This window comes from Athene noctua, chromosome 1, assembly GCF_965140245.1.
Source record: "Athene noctua chromosome 1, bAthNoc1.hap1.1, whole genome shotgun sequence".
NCBI lineage: Eukaryota > Metazoa > Chordata > Aves > Strigiformes > Strigidae > Athene > Athene noctua.
In genome coordinates this window covers 99,875,347-99,887,727 of record NC_134037.1, presented here as the reverse complement: position 1 = coordinate 99,887,727, position 12,381 = coordinate 99,875,347, and positions in this window count along the sequence as shown.

The following is a 12,381-nucleotide window of genomic DNA, read 5'->3' as shown; positions in this document are numbered from 1 at the left end:
AAGTTTTACTTTTGTACAGTGTTTTGGATGACATTTCTCTAACATTAACTCTCTCACATTAAAACTTTTACTGATTTTTTTTTTAAACTTATTAATGATGTTATTTGGCTGTGAATGGAGAACAAAACCCTTCATGTTATCAATACTGCATAGTAATAACCTGTCTGAATATTTAGTGTTTCTTTGGAACTGGGTATATTTATGAACAGCATTTAGAGCTGTTATAGACTCAAAAATCTGTAAGTTCTTTGAGCTTTTTTGTTGGATCCACTTGTACAGCATAACCCCTGTATACTTTCCTCATGAAATGCAATTTTAATACCTTGTTCTACTGGTAAGAGTTCTTGTACTCCATAGGCTCCACACCCATGAACACTTAATACGTATAGGGGTTTTTTACATCATGTGGATAGTCTCCCTGAAATAAAAGGGTTTGTGCTTTTATTATGTAGAAGTGAAGCATGCATGTAGTTTTTTCAAAAAGAAGGACCATAGCTTGCACAGCTACAAAAAAATGTAAGTCAGGACATCTTTTTTCCTCCAGATTAGTACTATATTCATACATCCACTGGGTTCTGAATTCTAATTGTGGTTTTAGTTTAATCAAAGTACTGTTCAGATTTCAGCAGCCGGGGGGGGGGGGACGGACAAAAAAAAAAACAAAAAAACCCAAAAAAAACCCCAAACAAACAAAAAAAAAAAAACCCACAAACCTATGCTTGTTGACTTTGTATTCTTAGAGTGAGAAGTTTGAATGTTTGGTAAAATTTGTTCATGTATTTGCCTTCTCAATTTTGACATTTTTTTAAAATTACATTCTCTTAGTTACTAGATGGCAATATAATCAATATAAAGATAGTTCTGTAGAACACAGAGTGAGGAGTGTCTCTTCTACCTCGGGTCTTTCTGATATGTCAAATCCAGCTTGATTAATTTCTTCTCTTCTTTTTTTATGACTTCTCCTGTAACAGAGACAAAGTAGTCTGTGTCAGTTCTCAAATCTGCCCTCTGATAATCTTGAGCAAAAGACTTTTTTTTTTTTAATGATCCTCATTAACATGTTAAATGGAATAGGGGATAAAATGAATGCAAATGTAAGTGGTGTCATCCTGACCTTCTCAAAAGGCTGGTAGGAGAGGTTAACTACTATGAAAGTCTTCTCTTAATAGACTGGATCTACATGTGCTTGTTTGAGCCTCCATGCAAACCTGTGCAGGACGTGGCCAAAATAGCTATACTTCCCATGGCCCTTATGTGAATCTGATGCTGATGTAGCTATTTAGGTGAAGGAGTTAGAAACAAACCAACCCACAACCAACCAACCCCTTCACACCCCCACCCCAAACAAATTGTACCTTCAAAATAGATAATATGTCAACTCTTAACACATCACAGGCTAGCTGTTAGGTAGCTTCTTGGTATCATATATAAAGTGGAGTTAAGTCAGCCACTTCATCTGTGAGCTTGCTTATACTGTCAACCATAATCAGTGGCTTAAATCCTTAAGTAAAATTAGCCCCAGAAAACCAGTCATTTTTCTTTGGCACTTTAAAGGTTCATAGTGGAAATCGAAATCAATAGGAACTCAATATTAGTTATAGCATTGAACCAAACCTTAGTGGGCAGCTTTTATCTCTGGAAGATGAAGCAAGAAACAGTGCTGCCTGATATCTAGGTATCAGGTCTGTTCAGGCAAAAAAGCCACGGTGTCAAGCAGCTTTTAATCTATCTGTTAATTTGGATTTTGTTGGGCTAGAAAGAAAATTTTAGATTTAAAGCTTGTCTACTGAAGACATGTTGCTTTTAGGTCTTTATAGTTTTTTAGCTCTATAATAAAAATTAAGTTAGAGGGAGGTAGCTCCAGTGGTGCAGGTGAGCAGCTACCTGGGATGCTTCCAGAGATAAAGGGCAATTTAACAAAACCACGATAAAATACCTGAGTCACTGAACTTTTGCAGTATAATCCAGGTAAGTACGCAGTTCATGCAGTTGAAATTCCATGTGAGGTCCCATGCATCTTCGTAACCCCTTTCTCTGTGTGTCCATCTGATCTTGTCCTGCTTGTGTTTATTTGGACTGTTGCTGTGCAGATTTGACTTAACTAGGCTTTGCTTGTACTGTCTTATATTCCTACCTAACTCTTTCTCTGTTGCTCAGAAGGCAAGTAGCTTTTTGCATTTTAGCATGACTGTGTCTTCTTTTTGTGTTTAGCTCACTGCTTTAGGTCATCTCTCATTTCTGTCATTCACTATGTCACATGCTTGATCAGTGCTGCTGTGCTTTGCTCTTTTTACATCTGAAGGGTTATGTTCCCCCAAATACCTTAGTTGTTTTTCAAAAATCTTAAAACTCTCCCTTGCTGTGATGCCTGGGTTTAAAGACTGGTTGGGATTATTGAGAATTTACTTCTCCATTGATGACTGTGTCCTGCTTCTGTTCTTGCCTGTCCTTAATTTGTCTATATGTAGCTTGACTAGGAATTTCCAACAGAAGAAGCTTTGCTGTACTGTTGCTGTGGTTAGTGACTGTGAATTAACATCAACTACTGATTGTATCAGCACCTGCCTTTAAAATTTACCAAAAACTGATAAGGATTAGAATCGTGAGAATGGGCTTCTCTAGGAGGAAAAAATTGGATACTCTCTGTCGGTGTGGTAATCTTTCTGTGAAAGTAGCTACCCTTCATAACAAAGGGAGAAAACCACTGTGTAGTATGAAGATGCGTTCTGAAGACTTGTGGCAACTAATTGAAACAGTGTTGCTGAAAATAGTTTCTCCTGTTATATCAAGTCTGTTTTGGAAGTGACTCTTAATCTGGTTTTCTGTTCTTTCAAACTTTTGGAATTTAAGGTGAGTTGTGGGAAAGTTGAGGCAAGTTGTAGTAGTGTTTGATGTTGTAAGGACCCTGCCTTTGACCTTTAAAGAGTTGGAAACAATCCAGTTCACGAGTCCACTCATGATCTTGGAAGTCCATCTGGTCTGTAAATATAGAAATACTGGTTTTTTCTGACCTTTTTCAGCCAGCTTCTGGATTCTGTTGGGTAGTTAGGGAATGTTTTCAAATAACTATTTTTCAGAGAACTTCTGTGCAAAGTTACATCAGAAAGTTGCCAAATGGGATCACTGCAAAGCTTCAGTGAAAGAAATTGGATAGAAATTCATAGAATGAAAATTCTGTGTCTTGTGAGTTAAAATGTACTTCAGGAGTTGTCCAAAATTTAGAGGGACACAAAAATGTTTGAGTATGTTGTATTCCTTGCAAGAGTATTATTTTCTCCTTGAAAAATCTGAATAGTCTTTAAAAAATGTGCTAAAAGAGAAACTGATACAAACACACTTTACATAATGATGTATTTTAGCTACTTTTGGGGGGGATGAACATATAGCTTAGTAACTATCCTATATTTAGAAGTTAATTGGAAGCCTTTAAGTAAGTGCATACCTGTTAAACTATTGCATTAATCAAAAGATATTTTCCAGTATTTTTGTAAGGAAACTTCTTAACATCTCCATCAAATTCACTCTGTGAATATTGGTTTTGTTTTGGCAGTTAACTCACATCCAAAAAGGTGGATATCTGCTTAATCTTAGACAAATAATCTATAGTATTTAATTTGTTGTTCTTAGGAGAAATTGAAGAATGAGCTCTCATACAGTTTTTTTCCTGATCCTTTTTTATCCAGTGGTCATCTTCAGCTTATAAACACATCTAAGTTTAATGGTGCAGTAAGGATTTTGGCCTGAGTATCTAAAGCAGGTGTGTTTTTCTAGTGTGTGTAAAATAATCATGTTTCAGTTTGGGGAGCAGAGAATATGTGAAATCAAACCAAAAATACCTTTTCCAGCTCTCCTAAATCTGCATTTAATTTCAAAGGATATAGTTGTAGGAGGTAACTCTGCTAATGCAAACAATGTGGCAGGTGATTAGAAGAGTGGTGCTTTACAACTTCTTGGTCTCTACTTATAGTCACGGACACCTTTTTATTGTAATGTGTGAGAAGTTGTAAAATTGTTAAATATATTTTGCATTAATCTCTTCGTTCCTACTTGTCTTTGCCTTAAAAACATTTAGCAAGTTCCACACAGTTGCTTCAGAGATCATAATTATTGTATTTAACTTCCTACTCAACTTATTAGAGGGGAAAAAAATGCAGAGATCTCAAGTGTGTGAGTAATTGCAGCAACTTTTTTTACATACAGTTACCGTATTTCAGGTGCTGCTTCTGTGAACTGAAGTGGATCAAGAGCAGCCCTGAGGAGAAGGACTTGGGGGGGTATTAGTGGATGGAAAACTGACTATGAGCCAGCAATGTGCGCTTGCAGCCCAGAAAGCCAACTGTGTCCTGGGCTGCATCAAGAGAAGTGTGGCAGCAGGTCGAGGGAGGTCATTCTCCCCCTCTACTCTGCTCTTGTGAGACCCCACCTGGAGTGCTGTGTCCAGCTCTGGGGCCCCCAACATAAGAAGAACAGAGACCTGCTCAAGTGGTGTCCAGAGGAGGACATGAAGATGATGAAGGAACTGGAGCACCTCCCTTATGAGAACAGACTGAGATGATTGGGGTTGTTCAGCCAAGAGAAGAGAAGGCTCTGGGGAGACCTTATAGTGGCCTTCCACTACCTAAAGGGGGGCTACAGGAAAGACTGGGAGGGACTCTTTATCAGGGGGTGTAATGGGATGAGAGATAATGTCTTTACACTGAAAGAGCGTAGATTTAGATTAGATATAAGGAAGAAATTCTATACTGTGAGGGTGGTGAGACACTGGAGCAGGTTGCCCAGAGCAGTGGTGGCTGCCCCCGCCCTGGCAGTGTTCAAGGCCAGGTTGGGACGGGGCGTTGAGCAACCTGGTCTAGTGGAAGGTGTCCCTGCGCATGGCAGGGGGGATGGAACTACATGATCTTCAAGGTCCCTTCCAGTCCAAACCATTCGAGGATTCTGTGAATAAGTAGATACACACTTTAATATGGTCTTAGGAACCCCTGTGCTTTGAACTGCATTAAATAAAAGCTTCTGGATGGAAATTAAAGAAGGGAAAAAAATGTACAAATTGGGTATTGTGTTATCACTGATTTAAAGATGTACACCTGTCTTTCTATTCAGCCTTCAGTACTCAAATATTTGAAGATCTATCTTTGAAATGCAAACTGGCTTTTTTCTGAGTGGATTAGATTCCTGCTGTACTTGGTACAGCAGACTCTTAGGTAGGATGTCAGAGCTAGCAGCATGGGAACTGAGAGTGCCTCAGAGAGTGAAGGACAGACACTTGCTTGAGTTATCCTCGGGGGCAGGTGGGAATGGGTATGTGTGATAGTTGTCACTCCACTATTTGGATGGCAAGGACAGGGGCAATTTAAATGCACTATGGGAATACTTGCTGAATGCGGGATTACATTTTTCTCTGGTTCACTAGTATAAACAAGCTAAGTGTCTGAAACTATTTTATGCAGATACATAAAGTGAGATACGGCTCATGCAGTTCAGTGGATTCATTAAATTCAAAATGGAAAGGCTGGCATTTGCTGCAGGCGATGCTTGCTTCACCTTTCACCAAGCAGTGCTGTCACGCTGATCACTGGATTCTTGAATGACAGGCGATTCTGTAACAAAACTTCTTTTAGACTGTGTTTAGAGGCTTGTACTTGGAAATAGGTTTTTAGCAGTTCTAACTTACAGAAAGTAAGGATTGTCTTCAATTTCAGTCTTTGTATGTTCGAAATCTGAGATCAAGTTCTAATCCTGATGTCTACACTGAAAGGTACGTGTATCTTTGGAAATGGCTTCTTATAGCTGTGAAATGTTTCCTTGGTGCACAGGTCTAGTTTGTTCTGGGTGGAGAGCCCCTTCCTTGGATATAGAACCTGGCACATGCCAGCTCTTGCTGTGCGGCATGCTAGGTCAGTCCATCTGAATTGGAGAATTAGGTTTTTGTTGGTTTGCTGGTTTTTCTTTTGGTTTGGTGGTGGGGTTTTGTTGTTGTTGTTGGGTTTTGGTTTTGCTGGGTTTTTTTCCAGGAAGGAATGTGTACTTCCTCCCTCTGGTTTCACTCTCAATCTTTGTTTTGATTTTTACACTCACCGCGTTCCTGTTGCTGGACTGTTATGATCTGATGTGGAACTGATGAACTGTTGGTCACAAACTTGGGATGCAGTTCAGTACTACTGAGTGAAGCTGTCTGTACAAAGACTGGGGATTTCTGATCTGAAGTGAGCTCTTCCAACAGGAAATTATTTCAGGGAAGCACAACTGGAGTAGGTTTGATCATGAAATGCCTGACACTGATTTGATACATGTGAAAAAGCAAATTGGTTACAAGGTGGCCTATCTAGATGCACTGATAGACAGGTAAGGGTAAACTCATTAATCTAAACTCTGGTGAGGCTGGAGAGCTCTATATAACTGTGATACTATGTGTGTAATTCCTGCAGGTGGGGAAACTGAGGCACTGTGAAAAGCAGCACAGCTTGTATAGTAGGGCAGTAGTTGTGATCATGCATCAGTGACCCTGGAGAGTCAGGGAGAGAACACAGTATTCCTTGCCTGACAGCTCCTCCCTAAAAATCTTTCAATCCTTCCACATGAGGAAGTGCATAGTGCTCAACGGACCAAAACCTCTTTCTCTGTAACTCTTCAGTGAATGTAAATTGCTGTCAGAGATGAGTTCTAGCAAGAATAGATGTAGCTTGCACTGGGATGCTGTCTTCTGGTAACCCAAAGGATGCACGTGGTGGTGATGTGATGCAATGCCATTTAATTTTTGAGCTTCTGCTTGGCTAGCTGTGCTGTGTGTGTATTATGAATTCCCCATTTCAGAGATCTTTCACTAGCACCAAGTTGCTTGAGTTCATGGCCATCAAAACTTCAGCAACAGTCTTTCAGGGTTTAATACTATGCTGAACATTCCCAGCTTGTACAAGGGTAAATTCGAGGTCTAGGTCTCTCCCTGGCAAAGGTTTTAAGGACTAGGCTAGAAAAGACAGTTCTTTGGAAGTTGTCTCCTACATGACAGAAATGTGATGGATAAATGCCAACAAAGGAAAGAGTGGTAACAGTGTAAATTGGGAAGGGTGCAGTTATGGAGTGAGCTGCTTCTTGGAGAGGCAACAAATAGGTTTACTTTTAAGTAAGTTTTTCTGTGGGTGTCTGACAGTTTAGTGTTTGGTCCTCCGGAGGGGAGGGCATCCAGAAGGAGTCAACTCTGTATACTGCTGTTCTTGCAACTATGATAACAGAAGGAATTAGAGGACAATTGTTTTAATTAAAAATAGTGAGAGAAGCCAGCCATGCTGATAACCCATGGGAGGCAGGAGTCAGGTGCCTCCTTCCCCTGAAACCTACCACTGAAACATCACAGAAGCCAAGCAGTAGCTAATTACAGCATTTATAATGCCATTAACCTTTAATCGCGTAGTCCATTAGTGGACTAAGAGCATTAAAAAAATAACAGAAAACCACCAAACCATGTCACGGTGTCCCATGCAGTTACATTTGGCTACCCCCCAGGACTTCAGGCTGCAGGCTGATGGCAAAAACTTCACATGCACTCAGGGATGCCTAGGGTAGGAGAAGCTGTGTCAGAAACTTATTCCTCGAGAGCATATCTCTCGACAGCTGCCCTCTGAGTCAAGGGAGGACTGTGCTGAATGAAATGTAGCTTTAAAGGTCAGATTATCCATCACTTTTTTGGGACCCACTGAGGAAAAACTGGCAACTAGAGTGTTCGCCCCTTTACATGAGTGTAAAGCTGACCCTGATTCTGTAAATAATGAGGTTATATTTAGAGGTGAAGTACATTGTGTCAGACCAGTTCCAGTGGTAACAAAACATTTAATGAAAAAGCATTAAGCAAGAGAACTTTTTAACAATAAACATCTTCTTACACTTAGCGCATTAGGGTGCTTAATCACTCCTCTGTATGGTTTTCAGTATAATATGTATGGTATCAAGTAACTGGCAAGCTACTTGGCAGTTGCATAGCATCAAACAGCAGACTTCTTAGTCAGCCAGTCTAAGTAATTATATATCAGAAATACTTGTGGGGAATTAACCCCTCCATCTTACAGAAATAACTGTCAATCTGTGGAGATAGTGACTATTACTGCCCACATACAGATTGGTTTTGTTTCCCTATCTAACCCTGAGGTAAACAGAGTAACTGGCACAGAATATCAAGTGTTTTCTTTAATACTTTACAGTGGATTCTGCTAAGGCTGTTGCATTGGATAGTTACTCCTGCTAAACTATAAAATTGCTCAGGAGGGAACCGTTTCAGAATTGCTTGAGAGCAAGCCAAAAGAATAATGCCTACATACATAAAATATATTTTAAAAGGAAAAAGTTAAAGCTCAGTGGGAATTGTTTGTGATCTGCCTCTCAAGATTAAGTTTACAGTTTCCCTTTATCAAATAATTTTAAGACGAGCAACTCAAGGAGAGAAAAAACAAATAGGTCTGTAGTAAAAACAGAACGCCTGAGTGGTTTTACTTTTAGTCCATGAGGAAAAACATACAGGAGGAGGTACCAGATTCTTGGGCTAGTTCTCCAGTGTCTGTGGTGGTTTATGATCAAGGCCTATTTTAAGCTCCTTGGCTTTATTCACTCTCCAGGTTTTCTAGAAGAATTTTTAGTATTCAGGGTCCAGATGTCCAGCCTAAGCGTACCTGTGCTCTGCCGGTACCTGCTTATGCTCCAGCTCTTCTGTAGCAATGTGGAGTTCATTTGAAATACAACTGAAATCTGGCTGTAAGCACTGTCGGTCTGATTCTAAAAGCCATATGTTCACCAAGACAGCTACTTGGTCATTTCCAGGATGGTTTATGTTCTGTTTTAACCTTCAAATAAGTTGAGCACATCCCTGTATCTTTGTGTGCCCTGTTGCCACCGGAGCAAGATTGAGGTAGTGCACACGGATTCATCTATACACGGCCTACAGCTGCTGCATGCCGCGTTTATCTACCACGGCAGCATAATCCTCTTTTCAGCTGGCCGCTTGGCAATTAAGACACGATCTGTCCTACTTAAGGTATAAATAAGCCTTTAATGTTACTTGGGGATTACATTAGGACAAGAGGAGCTCTTTTGAAGACACGTTTCCCGCACAGCAGGGTTCACAGAGCAGGCTTTGGTCGTTGTGCTCCTGCAAGATGTTCAAATGAGAGCAAAGTAACAGTTTCCAAACCACGCGTACAGAGAGCAGTGGCAGCTTCTGACTATCACAATACTAAATTGCCTTTATCAGTTCTATGAAGTACGCATATCTTCAGATCAAGCACACATGCAGGCAGTTATCACCATTATGTTTGTTGGCTTAAAGAAAAGGCGGATGCTGGAATACTCATTTGGAACCAGAGTTTCCACAGGGTTTTGGGTAGTTGTGATGTAGTACTTGGGTGGAGTGGGGTGAGGTCACTGATCCTCTGCAGATTTCATGAATGATTGGGGGTAAGATGTTAAGAGAATTTCAACTCTCTCCCTGTCTTTGATTCCAGCAGCATTTGTGAGTATGAGACTTACCTGCTTTCCACTCCTGGAAGTGAAATGATAGAACTTTCTCTACAGGACAGACAGGAATGTACTAAAACAAATGTGAGGCATGAAGGCTATGATTTGACTCGAGTTGTTCGGTTGAGGGGTTGTGCTTTGTGTCCTGGTCCTCTCCCTGCCTGCTGCCCTCTTCTTCCTCCTCCCTGTGCTGGACTGGGTGAAGCGTTGGTGTGGTCTCATAGGGACCAAGCAGATTAGGAATAGAACTTTCTGAAGAATGACGTTATTTTTTTCAGCCAAATCTGTTTTCCAATCTGTTTCACTGCACAGCTGCCTAAATGTTTCATGTGCATGAGGCAGGAGGCAATGCAAAGCAGGAACAAGCAGTCAGGTACAAGAGTTAATTAAATTAGTACTAAATGCTGCTGAATTAAACAAAAAACTGCAACTTCAGTCATGGTCATGCAGCATTGCCTATTGAGCAGCTGTTTGTAATGATAAATTACATGTCTCTGTCAGAGTGGTGTGCCAGAGATGCTTTCTGGGACTTGCAGAACTGCTGATCTGTGTCTTGAGTATGTAAATGCTCTGACACCCACTTTCTCTCATTGTATGCCCATGTTGCAAAATGGTAAACACGAAGATCCTCAAACTCAGGCTGCGTTCTTCAAAAGAGGTTCTGACTGTGACTTGTGACAAGTTCTGCATGATGCAGCTGTGATGTACCAGGTAAACCAACAGCAGGGTTTGCCTTGGTTGTGTAGGCTCACATGTCAGGCGTGACCTTACAGAGAGAAACAGAGAAAGGAAAAAGAAGCACTAAAATCTGATTAAGATGTCACTGTTAATGCTTTGCTGTTTTGTCATGCAGTTGTGTTCTAGCACGAATACAGCCTTTGCATTTTCTACAAATGCAGGGAGGTTATTCCCAGTTCCCGTTAGTCTAGTAGGAAAGACTTGGCATGAGAAGTGTGGTAGCTGGCCCTGTCAGGTGCATTGCTATGGCTGAGAATGCATTTTAGAAATAAAAAGCAAGTAAGTGGACAAAATATGGCTACTTGGATGACTACCATACAATCTGCTTGTCAGTATTACTCCTAGCTGACTTTTTTCAGTGATGTCCTTCTCCAGCTTTTCTTTTCACATACTACTTATGTCTCCCTTTCTAAATATCACAGCAGGAGCAAAGCCTTATAGCTGTTGGTTTTGCACAGTGTCATGATCTGAGACTTGGCTTTGCTCTTGTGGTGATGTTTTGGAGGGTCAGACTCCTTGCTGGGATGTGTGTGTACATAAATAGAAAAACAGAGGCACAAAGTATATATGTTCATATATAGACAGATCTGCATTCCCAACTGATTCTGTTTCAGTTTAGAAATGTGCTTATGGTCTAGGAAAAAGCAAAACCAAAAACCAAACCCAAAAAACCCAAGCCCAAACAAAGCCCACAAACAACCAAAAAACCCCCAACAAACAAAACCTAACAACCCACAAGTGAGGTTGCTGTGTGAGTCTTTTCCCAGACTTTCCCAGCCCTGGTGCTGAGTCCTCTCCGTGTGCCCAACTGTCCAGAGTCCCGCTGGCTCGGCTGACCCACACGTCCATGGCAGGTGGCTGTGTTTTGGTTGTCCTTTGCTCTTGCCTCTGACCCACTTTGCTTTCCGCTGTGCTCGGGTGCTTGAAGGAGCTTTTGGGTAGTGCAGGAAGCCATGGGCATGTTAAAACCGCTGAGTTTGGGGGAAAAAGCAAGGTGAGGAGTACTAAGGTCTCAAGGTATACATGGTGCAATCTAAAACATGTTCTGTATTTACACATTCTTATTTTAATTGGAAACTAAATCATCAAAATGAAATGGGGGGTGGGGGGGAGCAGTTGGCATTGTACCAAATACAAGCTTATGCCCTGAGTGTACTGTGCCTGCCTGGAAACTTTTACAACTTACTGATACAATGATACTAAGACTGCAGAGTCATTAGATGGGAGAGTGTTTCAAATAATTTCCCACTTCTGAACTTCCCATCAATACTGAATTGCAGCCACTGAAACTATTGCCATTATCCCAAATGCTCTGGCAACTATCTGACTGCACAGGCAAGAGGTTGCTGCTGGGCACTGCTGTGAGCAATGGAAAGAAAAGGATTACGTCTGTCAGAAAAGACCTCTTCTTAGCTCAGCTACTGAAGAAATAACACATTTTTGAATAATTTGACAATTGCATGCCAGATTTTTTTCAGTCATTAGTTTATAAACTACTTTCATGGTTTGCGACAAACATAATAAATACTTTTTTGAGGCCAAAACCAACCTTTTCTTCACTACAGTTGCCCATGGGAGTTTCCCTGGGATCCCGGTCATGGGCAGGGATTTGCTTTTTACATGTGATAAGGCAGGTCCTTGGCAAATGTATATTGCTTTGAGTTTCCTTTTGTGTGCCTGGGCAGAAGGCACTGTCTGGAAGGGATGTTCTGGTGGATGTGGGCTTGATGGCTTCAGGGCAACTGGGCTTTAGGGCACACAGATGTAAATCTGTGCATGCTTGTGCAGACTTTGGGCAATGCTTTTTCCTGGCTAGAGTAGTAGAAAGGGGGGAGAGAGGGAGAAGGGAATGGTCACTTTCCTTTAGACAAATTAAAAATAAATAAGGGGATTTCAGTAATGGGCAGTGCGGTTTTTTGTCTCTCTGCTCCTGCCTGTGCAGAGCTGTCTTGTCCTGACCCGGAGATAGCTCTGAGTGTAGCAACCTGTCACATGCTGTGAATTGCAAGATTGGTATGTGCCTTATCCCTGTTACTGCTGAAGAGTTGTGAGTGGGCTGGGTTGGGTTAGTTTCAGGGGTTTTGTTTTTCTAAATGAAGCGCAACAAGCCTTTGTATCTTTTCTTCTTAGTTTGTGGTGTTGGTT